This window comes from Gallus gallus, chromosome 7 (genome assembly GCF_016699485.2).
Source record: "Gallus gallus isolate bGalGal1 chromosome 7, bGalGal1.mat.broiler.GRCg7b, whole genome shotgun sequence".
In the NCBI taxonomy this organism is placed as follows: Eukaryota; Metazoa; Chordata; class Aves; order Galliformes; family Phasianidae; genus Gallus; species Gallus gallus.
Window position 1 is genome coordinate 18,598,880 of NC_052538.1, and position 12,630 is coordinate 18,611,509.

The 12,630-nt window shown below is 38.6% G+C and overlaps 1 protein-coding gene and 1 long non-coding RNA gene across 12 annotated transcripts in view; one reads left to right on the forward strand and one right to left on the reverse strand.

Moving 5' to 3' along the window:
* The window catches only part of CERS6 (ceramide synthase 6), a 114,748-nt gene that overhangs the window by 37,779 nt on the left and 64,339 nt on the right, over positions 1–12,630 (reverse strand). The gene's annotated exons all lie outside the window — the stretch shown is intronic.
* LOC107053827 overlaps positions 1,525–12,630 on the forward strand; it is a 29,519-nt gene continuing 18,413 nt past the window's right edge. For 3 of the 10 annotated variants that reach the window (XR_005861689.2, XR_001467510.4, XR_005861688.2), the window contains exons 1-3: positions 1,525–1,642; positions 3,847–3,976; positions 5,743–5,893. This is a non-coding gene — a long non-coding RNA (uncharacterized LOC107053827). Of the gene's footprint in view, positions 1,643–3,843; positions 3,977–4,315; positions 4,526–5,644; positions 5,894–12,630 lie in introns of all 10 variants that reach the window. The other 7 variants (XR_005861684.2, XR_005861687.2, XR_005861683.2 and 4 more) reach the window with 7 other exon arrangements.

Sequence of the window (12,630 nt, forward strand, 5' to 3'; positions counted from 1 at the left end):
TAACACTATGTTTTTTCACACAAATCCCTTGTGCATCAAACAGAGCATTTTCTTGTTTTCACCATCAGGTGGACCAGTCCAGCTTAGGCAAAGCATAGCAACACACAGTGTAAACTGCAATGTTTGTGAGGAGCATCAAACCAAATAAAATAAATACTAAATAGAATGTTGTCCTGGAGCTTAATGCCCTATGATGAAAATCAAGCTAGTAGAGTCTTTATAAATAGGAAGGATTTGTACCATATCAAAGGACTGTATAAATTACAGTCAGAATTATAGCCCAATTCCCAACTGATTCATAAGTTCTAGCTATGATTTGTCTTACAGAACATCCTCAGAACCTTTCCTGGTTAAGAGTGATGTAAATGTGTCTATTAGAGGCTCTTTCTACTTTTTGAATGAGTCCAAAGGAAAGAAGGGAAGAGGAGAAGAAACTTGTACATACTCACCCCCACTGCTCCTCAAGTGGAAATGAATAATTCTTACAATAACTTGAGCAGTAAAACAACACTTAAAAATAAAAGATCTCTTATGAGTTTCTGATGCATCTCTTACAAGGAGAAGGCTGTAAGAATGGTGAAAATCCATTCAAACCTCACCACCCCTCTATTTGGAATAATAATTTAATGTAAGCAATTCATTGGTTCAAACACCTCCACAGTAGTTACTGTGATATGAGTTCCTCTCATTTCACACAACAAAAAAGGTATCTTGAAAGAGATAGTCCCTTTATCTACAACTGTTAATAATAAATCAAATCTAAAACATTTCTTCTGACAGCTGCTTGAAGTAGAGCCATCTAAATATTGTAGGATAACTCAAATTTTAGCCAGTTTTGTAAAAGCTGCAACTGTCTCTCATATCAGATTCAACTAGAGATAAGATATGCTTCCTACTCAATTATTTTGCTACCTAAATTACAGGTGCTAGAAAAAAAATCCATATTTTTCTTGTTTAAGTATTATGACATCTTCAGGCTTCTTAGGAGAGATGCCTGCTATAGATTACATTCAATTAAAATACCGAATGCTAAATAAAAGAGGTTTCACTGTAAGAATCCAAGACTTTACCAAAAAGCCTGAAAGGACACCACAAATTGAGAAACAATTTAATAAATGCATTATTATTAAGTCTCAGAGACAGTACACTAAAAAACATCTGCTTCTGAGCCAAAGGCAACTCAAAGCCATGCTACCCTCTCATAAAAAATGTTGCTGATCTGCTGTTTGAAAACCTAATTAGATTTTACGTGGCAACAGGCAGGCAACAGTGGCTAAGACTGCAGAGTATCTATACCAATTTCCTATCTCTGCTTCCTTCCCAGTCTCCCCCCCAACTTGCCTCAGCTTCTTGGAGTCAACTCCAACTGTTGTAGTATAATGGGACTTGGGTTACGGTTGCCCTGGCACACTCTAGTGAAGAGCAGAGAAAGAGCACAGCCTTCCCCTCTGACCTTTGCAATGAACATAGCCCTAGACTAAATTTAACTTCTCCTTAAAGACACATAGTATTAGTAGGAGCTATGAGCACCTTGCCTAGTACTCTGTGGACCTCACCACTCTGGGATACTCAGGGCAGGTACAGCTGGAAGGAGAGAGTCTGAAAGGATCTGTGGTGTTACACTTGGACACAATGATGAAGGGTGAGTTTACCAGAAAAGACTTAATGCTGGCTTTCTCAGGGCTCAGCTGAGCCACGTGCATGCTCAGGGGATGCACCTTCAAGTTTTCTCATGCAAGACAAGCTCACTGTTGAGCAAAGCCCAGCTCTCCCTACAAAGTCTCATGACAGACAGGGAGAAAAGCTCAATCACTTGACTCTGCAACAGGTCTTTTCTGAGCAAACATAATAAGCGTGCTATCAAATACCAAGAATAAGAAAAATGGAAATATAATGCCTGGGGAAGAGACGAAATACAAGCAGCCTGATAACAAAACTGAACTTGAAAACTGCTAAAAGCTTCAGTAACTAATATGTAGGACAAAGGAAGGGCAACTGATCTAATCTTCCTGGACCTGTGCAGAGCCTTTAATACGGTCCTGCACTGCATTCTTAACTATAAATCAGAGATACAGATTTGAAGGCTGGACTGTTCAGTGGATAAAGAATTAGTTGGGTGATCAAAGCCAGATGGTTGTAGACAATGGATCAATGTCCAGGTGGAAGGTGGTCATGAGTGGTGTCCCCCAGGTGTCTTGGATCAGTGCTCTTCAACACTTTTGTCAATGACATAGTGGAACTGAGTACAAGATCAGCAAGTTCGCTGATGACACCAAGCTGAGGGGTGCGGCTGATACAACAGAAGAAAGAGAAGCCATCCTGATGGACCTGGACAGGCTTGAAAAATGGGTCCATGTGAATCAGATGAGGTTCAACCAAGGCCAAGTGCAACTCCTTGCACTTGGATTGAGGTGATCCCAGATATATATACAGACAGAGAAGAACTCATTGAGTACAACCCTGCAGAGAAGGACTTAGGGGTCCTGCTATGTGGAAAGCTGGACATGAGCCAGCAAACTGTACTTGTAGCCCAGAAAGCCAACAGTATCCTAGGCTGCATCAAAACAGATGCAGACAGCAGGGAGAGGAAGGTGATGGACCCTTTCTGCTCTGCCCTTGTGAGGTCTCATCTGCAGTATTGCATTCAGGCCTTGAGACCCCAACACAAAAGACATGGAGAGTTTAGAGTGCATCCAGAGGAGTGCCATGAAGATGATCAGAGGGCTGGAGCATGTCTTAAGAAGAAAGGTTGAGGCAGCTGGGCTTGTTTAGCTTCGAGAAGGGAAGGCTGTGGGAAGACCTCATTTGGCCTTCCACTACTGGAGGGTAGCTTATAAGACCAACTTTTTACAAAGGCTGATAGAGATAGAACAAGGGGGAATGTCTTTAAACTAAAATAGGGGAGAATTAGGTAAGATGTCAGGAGAAAATTCTTTACTCAGAGGGTGATGAGGCACGGGAATAGGTTGCCCAGATAAGCTGTGGATTCCCCATCTATAGAAGCCCTCAAGGTCAGGTTGGATGGTGCCTTGGCCAGCCTGATCTAGCGGGCGGCAAACCTGCTCAAAGCAGAGAGGCTAGAATGAGATTATTTTTGAAGTCCCTTCCTCCCTAAGCCATTCTGTGATTCTATGTCAGGCACAAAGCACCAGCCCCTACAACACTGAAATCCTCCCTTATGTAACAAAAAGTGCCCAATCAGCACAGTATCAATGACAGTGAAGGATGACAAACTGTTGTTAAAACTGCTGTCATTTACAGCATTAGGGAAAAAAATTCTTTTATTTTACAGTCCTTACAGGAATACCTGTCAAAAGCTCCAACAAACCTCTCTACAAACTTTGCAATTAAAGGGAATAATTTTCAAGAATTCTTTCAGAAAAAAAAAGAATCTTCTCAAGACAAGGGAATGATTGAGATGCTTGCAGGTTAAGCAGAAGCCTCTGGTTGCCTTGAATGCATTGTCCTACTTACTTATCTGTAAAGAATGCTTCTAATTGGGCCCTGGCTTTCACAAGACCCAAAGTAATGAAAATCCTGAAAATCTGTGTGTCTTGCTCAAAATGCTGCTAGAATCTTCTATGTGAAAGGATAGTTTTGAAAGTAAATGATTAAAAATTAAAATAAAAATAAAAAGTTAGCACAATAAAACCACTCCCAATGTGATCTATTCCCCAGGCAGTTGACAGTTGATTTGGTTGAAAGGCATTTCTGTGTGTATTTTATCAGAGAGACAATAAAAGTACCTGATAAAGTATTATTTTAAAATAACAGATTAGATTCTAGTTCATCACATAGTAATACAAACAACCATGAATATGTCTCTCATCCGTATGTGCCCAGCAGAATCCACTGAATACAGGAAACACACAGAGGTCACGGCCTGGATTCTCTAATCCACAGAAGCTCTCCATGTCTTCCCCATACTGTTGGCAAGTCAGCCATCAGATGTGTGTATATAAGGCATGTCACAGGTGTAAGTGAATTGCATGCATGTTTTTTATGCACAGCTTGTGTTTTTAAATATGAACATATTTACACGTGGGTCACACAATTTTGCACAATGATTGTTAGTGTAGAGCTGAAGTTACTTTCACAGTTCACCTCATTCCAAGTTGCTCTGTCACTCACTAAACTATTTGTACTTGTGCTGAGTACAACTAGGACCCAAACAGGCAGGTGGTGCCCACATGCATTGGTGTTGCTTTGCCCAGTAATTCAGTTTCATCCTTGGAAGCATGAGTCTATAGATAAATAAGAGATGTGTGATAAAAAAATGAATAATGTTGCTGTCACTCACTTTTCTTTTCTGCAGCCTATCAAGTTGAAACAAGCAACATAACATGCTGAGGAAACACTTCCAGAGGCACATTTTTAAGTCTAGTGACAGCAAACCCCAGTTCTTTACAAAACAGCTTCCACCTGACAGTTTCAAGTATCAGACAGCTGTTACGCACCTGATTCACTCTTGATCATATTGGCATGTTGTAATTCCCAAAGGAGTTCTTCCTCAATTCCCAGATAAGTAAGAAAAATCTCCCAGCTTTTCCCATGGATGAATAAAGGCAGTGGGCCAGCTGTTTTTACCAGAATAGAGCATGCAAAAATCCAAGTATGCCATAACAGAATCCCTGAATCTCAGGAAAGCCTACTTATACACAAAACCATATTTCAAACAAAAGCGAGACATTGTCAGTCTGAAAAAGATGCCTTTGTTGCCTTTGAAATTAGAATATTTTTGTCCCTATAAAGACAAAAAGAGCACAACACAGACATTCTGAGCATTCAATGCACACACACTCTCTACTCCAAAATCCGAAAAAGCCAAGATTTTATTGGGCTTAATTAATACATTTGGAAACAGCTTTACAAAATTTTGTCCCTCACAGCTATTTAGTGCAACAGAAATTAGCGCTATTAATTAAAGTCAAGATAATACTTACGTCAAATTTCTACCCACCTTACTCTGATGAAAACACAAATGTCTCATGGCACTCACACCTCTACTTGCATCAAGTTAAAGCAGGCCCTTGGTCTTCAAATAATTAAGTACTTCAGCTGAGGCCAGAAGCTTTTCTCTTGGTTACCATTTATTTACTGAGCCCCCAAGATACTGTGCATAGTTTGTTCTCATCCCTAGACCTAAACATTTGTCATCTCATACATATGTGTCATTTCCTCTTTTCCTCAATAGTAGCTTTGTGCTCTCATTGTTTTCTGCCTGCAATCTCTTGTTTGTGGGGATGGACACTCCACCATATTCCAAGCTTTACAGCTTATCTACATAGGAGTGCAATTGTAACAGCAGGGGAGGGGGAGACTAAATTTTCTGTTAACTGGAAGTCATAAAAGTATTTAAAATGTTCCACTTACAGTCTTCTAGTTAACAGCACCTTGCACAACATCAGTGGAAGGCCAGTTACTCATAATTAACTTTTTTTATTTGATCTTCAACATACTGAAATTAAATAGTATCTTACTCTTCACTTTTTTTTTCTCCAATTAAAATTAAGAAATCTAGCAATTTTATTCTTATTCAATATATTAATAAGCATTCCTCTTGCACATAATTTAGTTGAATAAGTGCTCACTTAGAGGGATTTACTTGAATTACTTTTTTTTTCTTTTCTTACAACGCATGCAGCCTTTTGGCATGGTAAGCTAAATGGCTGTTGACATTGGAGAGAAAGTCAGATCAGCCTGGTACATCACAAAGTATCCTTCTGTGGTTTCCCACTCCAGAGACCACGCTGCTGTGCGAAAACGACTCTGCCCCACTAAGGTGAAACCAAGAGACTTGTCACTAAGTGCGTCTCCCAGATTCAAATTTCGCAGTGGCCCCAGGTTCCTTTGGCCCTTCCTCACCTTCTTTCTTGGCTCAACAGTGATCAGTGTAAGTATAGATTACAGCAACCATTCTCTCCTCAGGAAAATATGCACCATCAAAAACACTTGCTCCTGTGCACAACGTACAACCCAATACACTGTGTTTCTTTTTCTTAGCTACAGAAAAAACTCCTAGATATTAATTGCTGTAAAAGAAATCATAGCTGAGTACATACATGCTGTTGCAAAGGAAAAACAATAAAGGAAAACAGTGAGAAGCTCTTCCTTGGTAACGTAATTCATAAACAGTGCACTGATATATTATTAAAATAAGCAAAATGCATTGAGTTGTAACAAGCATCCTTTACTCATTCAGCCTATCTTTATTAGCTCTCTAAATGTACTCCAAGCATTGCTTCAACTAAAAAATACCCAAGAAATGCTGAGTAGATACTCTGCCGTTTCTTCATCTTTATATAAGCAAAATGAAATTAGAATCCTTGTTTAAATAGACTCACTGGGGTAAAACAGTTACATATCGGAGCAAGGCTTGTACATTCTACTAACCACACAAGAATTGGACTAGTGCTAGTTTGTGCTTCTATCCATGAACAGGTAGCTAGCTGCCTTATTAAAATCAATTATCTTAGTCATACAGTTAATGCAGCTCCTGTGACTTCTGATAACAAGTTTATTAGACAAAGTACTGGGCAGCTGAGAGACACTTATCAAAACTGTTCCACCTCTTATTCATTGCAGCACTCAACAGCTGAGCTTACTGGGTTAACAGTATAAAGTGACAAAGCTGAAAACAAGACCTCCACCATGTGCCATTTCATTAGGCAGGACAGTGACTGGGGAAATTACAGTTTGAAGCCCTCAGTCTGTGTCAGATTTCTGGAAAGGCTCTCTCAACCAAAAACTCATTTGATATCCTGGTGATGAGACATGCACATTCCTGTAAAACGTTATTGAACCATCAAAACTGATTATTCAGAGAAATCATGCAGCTGAAAATATCCAGCACACATCAGCAGTATCATTTTCAGTTTCAACTGGAAAACTAACTTGTATTTTGAACTTGTGGACACATCCATGGTTTTATTATGATAATTCAAGCATTAGCAGCATGTTCATGACCATTCGCAGGTTGGTAAAGGGCTCAATCTTCTGACCATATTTCTTTCAGTTTATTTATTTTCTACAAGGAAGTGAGCTTTTTGTTGTTGTTGTTTTTTTTTAAACAAGTATCAGAATTTTGCAGCAATTTTATTTCCAGCAGAAAGAAAATTCAACTTCTCCCCATTTGCCTTGATTTTTAGAAGATTTACAAAGGAATAACCAGAATGCTCTATGCCAGCTTTTGATCACCTTCCACTAAATTTGCCCAGCCTCCAAGGATTTCACATTTAAGATGTCTCAGAACCTTTATTTGGTCACCTAAAAATGTGTTTTTCCTCATCATGCTTCAAAAACCAACCTGAGTAAGAAAGAATATGAATCACAGTAATATCATCTGTTGTTATGGTTGTATTTATTTTGCTTCTAAGATATTTCTCATACTGAAGTCTCGCCCATTTAAAAATTCCATCAGACAGCTTCCAGCCTCCAGTGGTTGCTGTGACAGGTATTTTATGCACAATCTTAGCAGCCAATGGCACTGGCTGGTTTTGTTTATGGCAGGATGAACCGTGGAGTCACCAGAAAAGTCCCTCTGCAGAGACCAGTATTTAAATACCTATGGATCAAAACTAAATGCATTTCCCCCTACCCACAAAATCACCAAGTACTGACAATGGAAAATAGAAGAATCTATGGCTAAATATTTTGTATCAACCTGCATTCTCTTCTTTCTAGTGACTTGTGGTTTTGTTTGCTTCTCACACCAGGAATAGCATTTTCATAATTCGTTACCGACCCAAGCAGTCATTCATATTTCTTGGCACCATTCACAACATAACCGAAGACTATATGACACACTGCCAATGAATCTCCTGAGGTTCTCTTTTCATACGTTATGACTAAGCAAACTGTCATAAATTTCTACAGAACTGTTATTGCTCTTGAGTTTAGTGCTCTATGTCTGCAAAAACAAGGTATCAGGAAAATGCACTTCTGCAATGCTGAAAATTCACAGCCTTTCCACTCAGCAATCTGCAGGGCTGACTTCCAAACATACTTAAAAATGACACTTCTACTAATTGAAAATAATAAAATATACAGAAGGACATACTCCAAGGCCAAGATTAACAACAATCATTGAATGATGCACTTGACATTTCAAATGCAAATCTATGAGTGCACAAAATTATTTTTAGAAAAATAAGAATTCAAATTTGGATTTATTTACATAAGTCCTATCTAGAAAGGCAGAGTAAACTCAGTGTACCACATACATCCAGTTTCCCCTTCAAAAATATGAGGTACATTGGTCATATGCTGATAATACCAATTTCAACTTAGAAATTATGTGGAAAATCACTTCCCACTATTTTAAAATAAAAATAGCAAAAGGAATAGATAGTTGTAGAAAAGGGCTCGAACATCTACCTAAGGAGAGATGCGATGTGAGAAAAGAAGCCTGCACCATTTCCTGCAATGGACACTCACAGGCCATAGAATGAAATTTTGCATGTGTTAAACAGAGCCAAGAAATTCTGCAGCTAGAGAGAAGCTGGTAGCTGCAGCATTTCTTGCTCTTATCAGCCAGCCAGCAGTCCTACTACCAAGTCTAGCCATCAAATAATTTGCTTTCATTTGAGTACCTTCTTGTTCTAGCACTTCCTCTTCTGCTTGCTTTTTAGCATGCAAAATTTCTTTTATCATGAAGTTGAGCTATCAGTGATGCTTTGATGGTTTACAGCAGCTGAAGGTCTATGTAAGTGTTGTAGAAGCTGGGCTAAAGTCCCAATTCATTTGTGCATAACAGGTTTCCTGGTGACATGACTCATCATATTTTGTAGTCACTATGTGCACAGTAAGAAGAATGCATAAAATGTAGCAGAGCCATTCACCAGAGCATTCCAGATGCCTGATAACACTTTGGTGAAACAAAGCAGTTGTAAATCCGTTAGCTTTACAGCTGCCTGGAGTTTTTTTGATTGCAGAGCCAGACCACATCAATTAACCTAGAATTTTCATCTAAAAGGACATTTCTGTATTTATTAGGACAGGCAACATGCAACCATGGTCCTGGAATCAGTTTGTCAAAGTTTACACTTGGCAAACCATAGCTTACCATGAGAGTGAACTGTAAAGAGTTATCATACATTTAAGTAACCAGCAAAAATCTTAAGAGGGAATTATTAAAGCAGATCAATAGGTCAGCTCACCCCGCTTAGCTGTGTAGTGTTCCAAGATCAGTATTGAACTGTATGTAGTATCTCAGAATGCTCCTTGCTTAACTGCAGGATACGGTTTCTACAGAGTTCCCGGGTTTCCAGCACACTTGGCTTCAATACTTCAGTTACCCAAAGGCATACAGGAAAGCGGTTAATAATTAAACTTACCATTACACATCTACTTTCTGTAATTATAGTTACTATCTGTGGCAGCTCTGCCATAAGAGTACCTCTGGCTGATGTTAACTAGCTGCTGACTTCCATGCTATTTGTAGAAGGGAAACATTCATCACTTCCTACATCATCCTAGTGACACTGACTTTTAGGAATCCCCCGTGAGCTTCTTTTTTTCCCAGGACTCATTGCATGCCATAAAGGAGCCGTGGCCCAAAACAAGAGGAGGAGTCCATCTCAAATAACAAAACAACTCTTCCCTGAGTAATCACTAAGGTACGATTCCAAGCACAAACCCAGATGTTTAAGGTAGTTGCATGGAGAAAAATAGAACACAATACTCTCCACTTTCCACTCCCGCAATTGCAGTGTTTTTCTGTAGTTCAGCATCAGCACATTGCAGCAAGGTCTCAAAATCATCCCCGACAGTCTGAAAGTTCAAGATATTGCAATGGCTGATTTTTTATTTATTTTTTTTTTTAAAAACAGGAATAGGACTGTGCTAGGTCACAGGGTCAAGATTCAAACCCTGAGGATACAATAGCATCTGCTACCATCACATGCAGCCGGGGAGGAAATCTTCTGGCAGAGATCTCCCCACACTGCTGCCACTAAAACCTTGACATGACAAGTGGCCTACTCACAGGCACACAATCAAGTCTCGCATGATGGCTGTGGGAGTAGAGCTCCACCCAGACAGCTTTCTGCAACAGACAGGTTAGACGTCCCCATATCTCCAGCCACACAAAAGTGACAGTCACTAGAAAGGGACCAGTTTTTGAGCAATTCCATCCCTGGACACAGCTAAAACAAGGCATAATCTAAGCAACAAAGGAAAGGATTGACTAAAGCAGCTCCTTCCTCTCCCACTACTGCTACCTGCTGCCTTTTTCTAAGGTCAGTGCATGCATATTGACTGGATCAGGGCAATTCACCCTGAAGGTGCTGGTGTCCTTTGTAGTGAACTATTTCTTGGTGTATTTGATTTTATGCCATAAGTACTAAGGCCAGTGAAGAGAATCTCTCACTGCAATTTTCTCTAATATAATAAAAGTGTAGGGGAAAACGTTAATGTAAAAATAAGAATGCCTTTTTGAAGGGAATTCTTTTCTGCTTGGTTACAGATTTGGGAAATTATTTTGGCTAAGTCTACATAAACTTTTTATGTTGATTTCCTCCTCGTTTTTCTTCTCCTGATGAGGTTGTGCATAAATACAAATTTTTGGTGTTTCATTTTTCATATTCAGATGTATTTAATCTGCATTTTGCTTGTTCTTAAATGCAACTCATTTTGCTAAAACAGCTAGCAGGACGAGTGGCTGGTAGAGATGAGAGCAGAGGAACTATGCTGGTACTAAACATTAAATTTTGGGTTAACATAAACACTAAGTTTTGCACACAACAAACAGTAACTGGGTAAGAGAAAAAAGGCTGGCTGCCTTTCTTGCTTTCTTAAATTAGCAAATCTGTGGGGAAGAAAATATCTATAATCCCTGATGAAACTGTACATAAGACAGCAGCAGTTAAAAAAAAAAAACAGAAGCAATACTCTGAATTAGATTTGAACCCAAAGGAATATTTCCCCACGTTAAAGTCTGTCATTTTTAATAGAAACTAAGACCATCAATAGCCAGGAACAATGTGAAAGCTTTAAGATAAAATGATGAGGTAACACTGAAAGGGAATATAATATGAAAAAAAATGCTTACTGAACTAACAATAATGTATTTGTTTAACTAGCAAGCTTCTTTTTCCTCATACTTAAAAGGTAAAACATAGCAATTTTATGACTCAGAGCTCTCATACCGTAAAAATACATAGTGATCTAAAGGCCACACTAACTTAAACGTGGATAAAGATATTCTGCTCCAAGTCACTGCCTCTATAGTGAGTTCAAGTTAATAATGGCAATTTAAAGCACCAGTTGGGTTATTAATAACCTGCTCTAATATAAAACATCTACTCTTTGCTCAAGTGTAATTAGCTGTGGAAAACAGGATTGCTTCATTCATTGGAAGAGCAAAACAGGAAAAGCCCCTGGTAATAACAGAACACTGTTCTAAATGCTTTGCTATAGGTATGAACCATCTTAGTTTCCAAATTTATTTAAATTATTTTTATCCTAAGGTTGCCTAACTAAAACACTTCCAGAAATATTCCATCTGGATCAGTTTTTTTTTAATATATGGAACATGGAAAAATCCTTATCTCTTAGAAAGTCAGGCTGCCATGCAGCTGACCAGAGCGGCAGCATAAGGTATGAGTACTGATGAGATGGGGTATGGCTCCCTATCAGCTTTACTCTCCAAACTGCTGATTACAGAGCATTCACTTATTACTCTGATGTCAGTGGTAGTTAAACATCCCCAGTTTGATTCCAAACAAATAAAGTGAAATTCAATTCTAGATATATTTTTAAATTTGCGTGTTGTTCTCCCTTCCCTTGCTTTTGTCAAAACTCTCATCATCATCTGCATTTGAAAGTCTTGCTGCCATCAGTACCCTACTGCTGGAATAGGAGCATCACTGACATTCTCATTTAGCCTATTTCTTTCAAAAAGCCTTCTATTTCTTTCAGCCACAAACAAATTCTGCCATGTGGCTTAGCTTTGTCCTCTTTTGCCTGATCTAGTTATTGTCTAGTTATTATCTTCAAACAACTTACACAGTACATAATTTCGTAGGCTAACTGGCCTTCTCTTAAAAAACCTGTGTTCAAAACACTTTCATTCTTCCTTGATAGTGTATATTGAAGAAGCGGAGTCATTTAAAATTAAATTTCTCTGCTAACTTTGATCTTTCTCATAGTGTGATTCATGATTTATATTTCAGATATTCAAAGCAATCTATTAATCTCTCCTAAATGCTCTCAACCATTTTTATGCCCTATGAAAGAGATGTATTAAACAAATTCCTTGTCTAATAAAGGGGGTCTAACTTTGGACTTGCTGGAAACACTTTTCCACTTATGCTACTCTCTTAGAAATGCAAAATAGCATTTCCTTTTTTCTCAGTAGCATACTTCAGGAGACTCAGGAACGAGTGTTCTTCCTGCTTTCACAGCAAAGTAGAAATTGTTTTAATTTAGCACCTATCACTCAGCCCTACTTAAGGAGAAAGGAACAAGACTGGAATTCCATTTTAACATCCAATATAATTGCAGCTTAACAAAGTTCATCACTTATGGTCATCATGGAATTTGTTTTCATGATCAAATAAATAAATAAATAGAAATCAAGAAAAACAAGAGCCCAAATCAACATTAGAGCAAGTAAAATCTGCCTAAGGA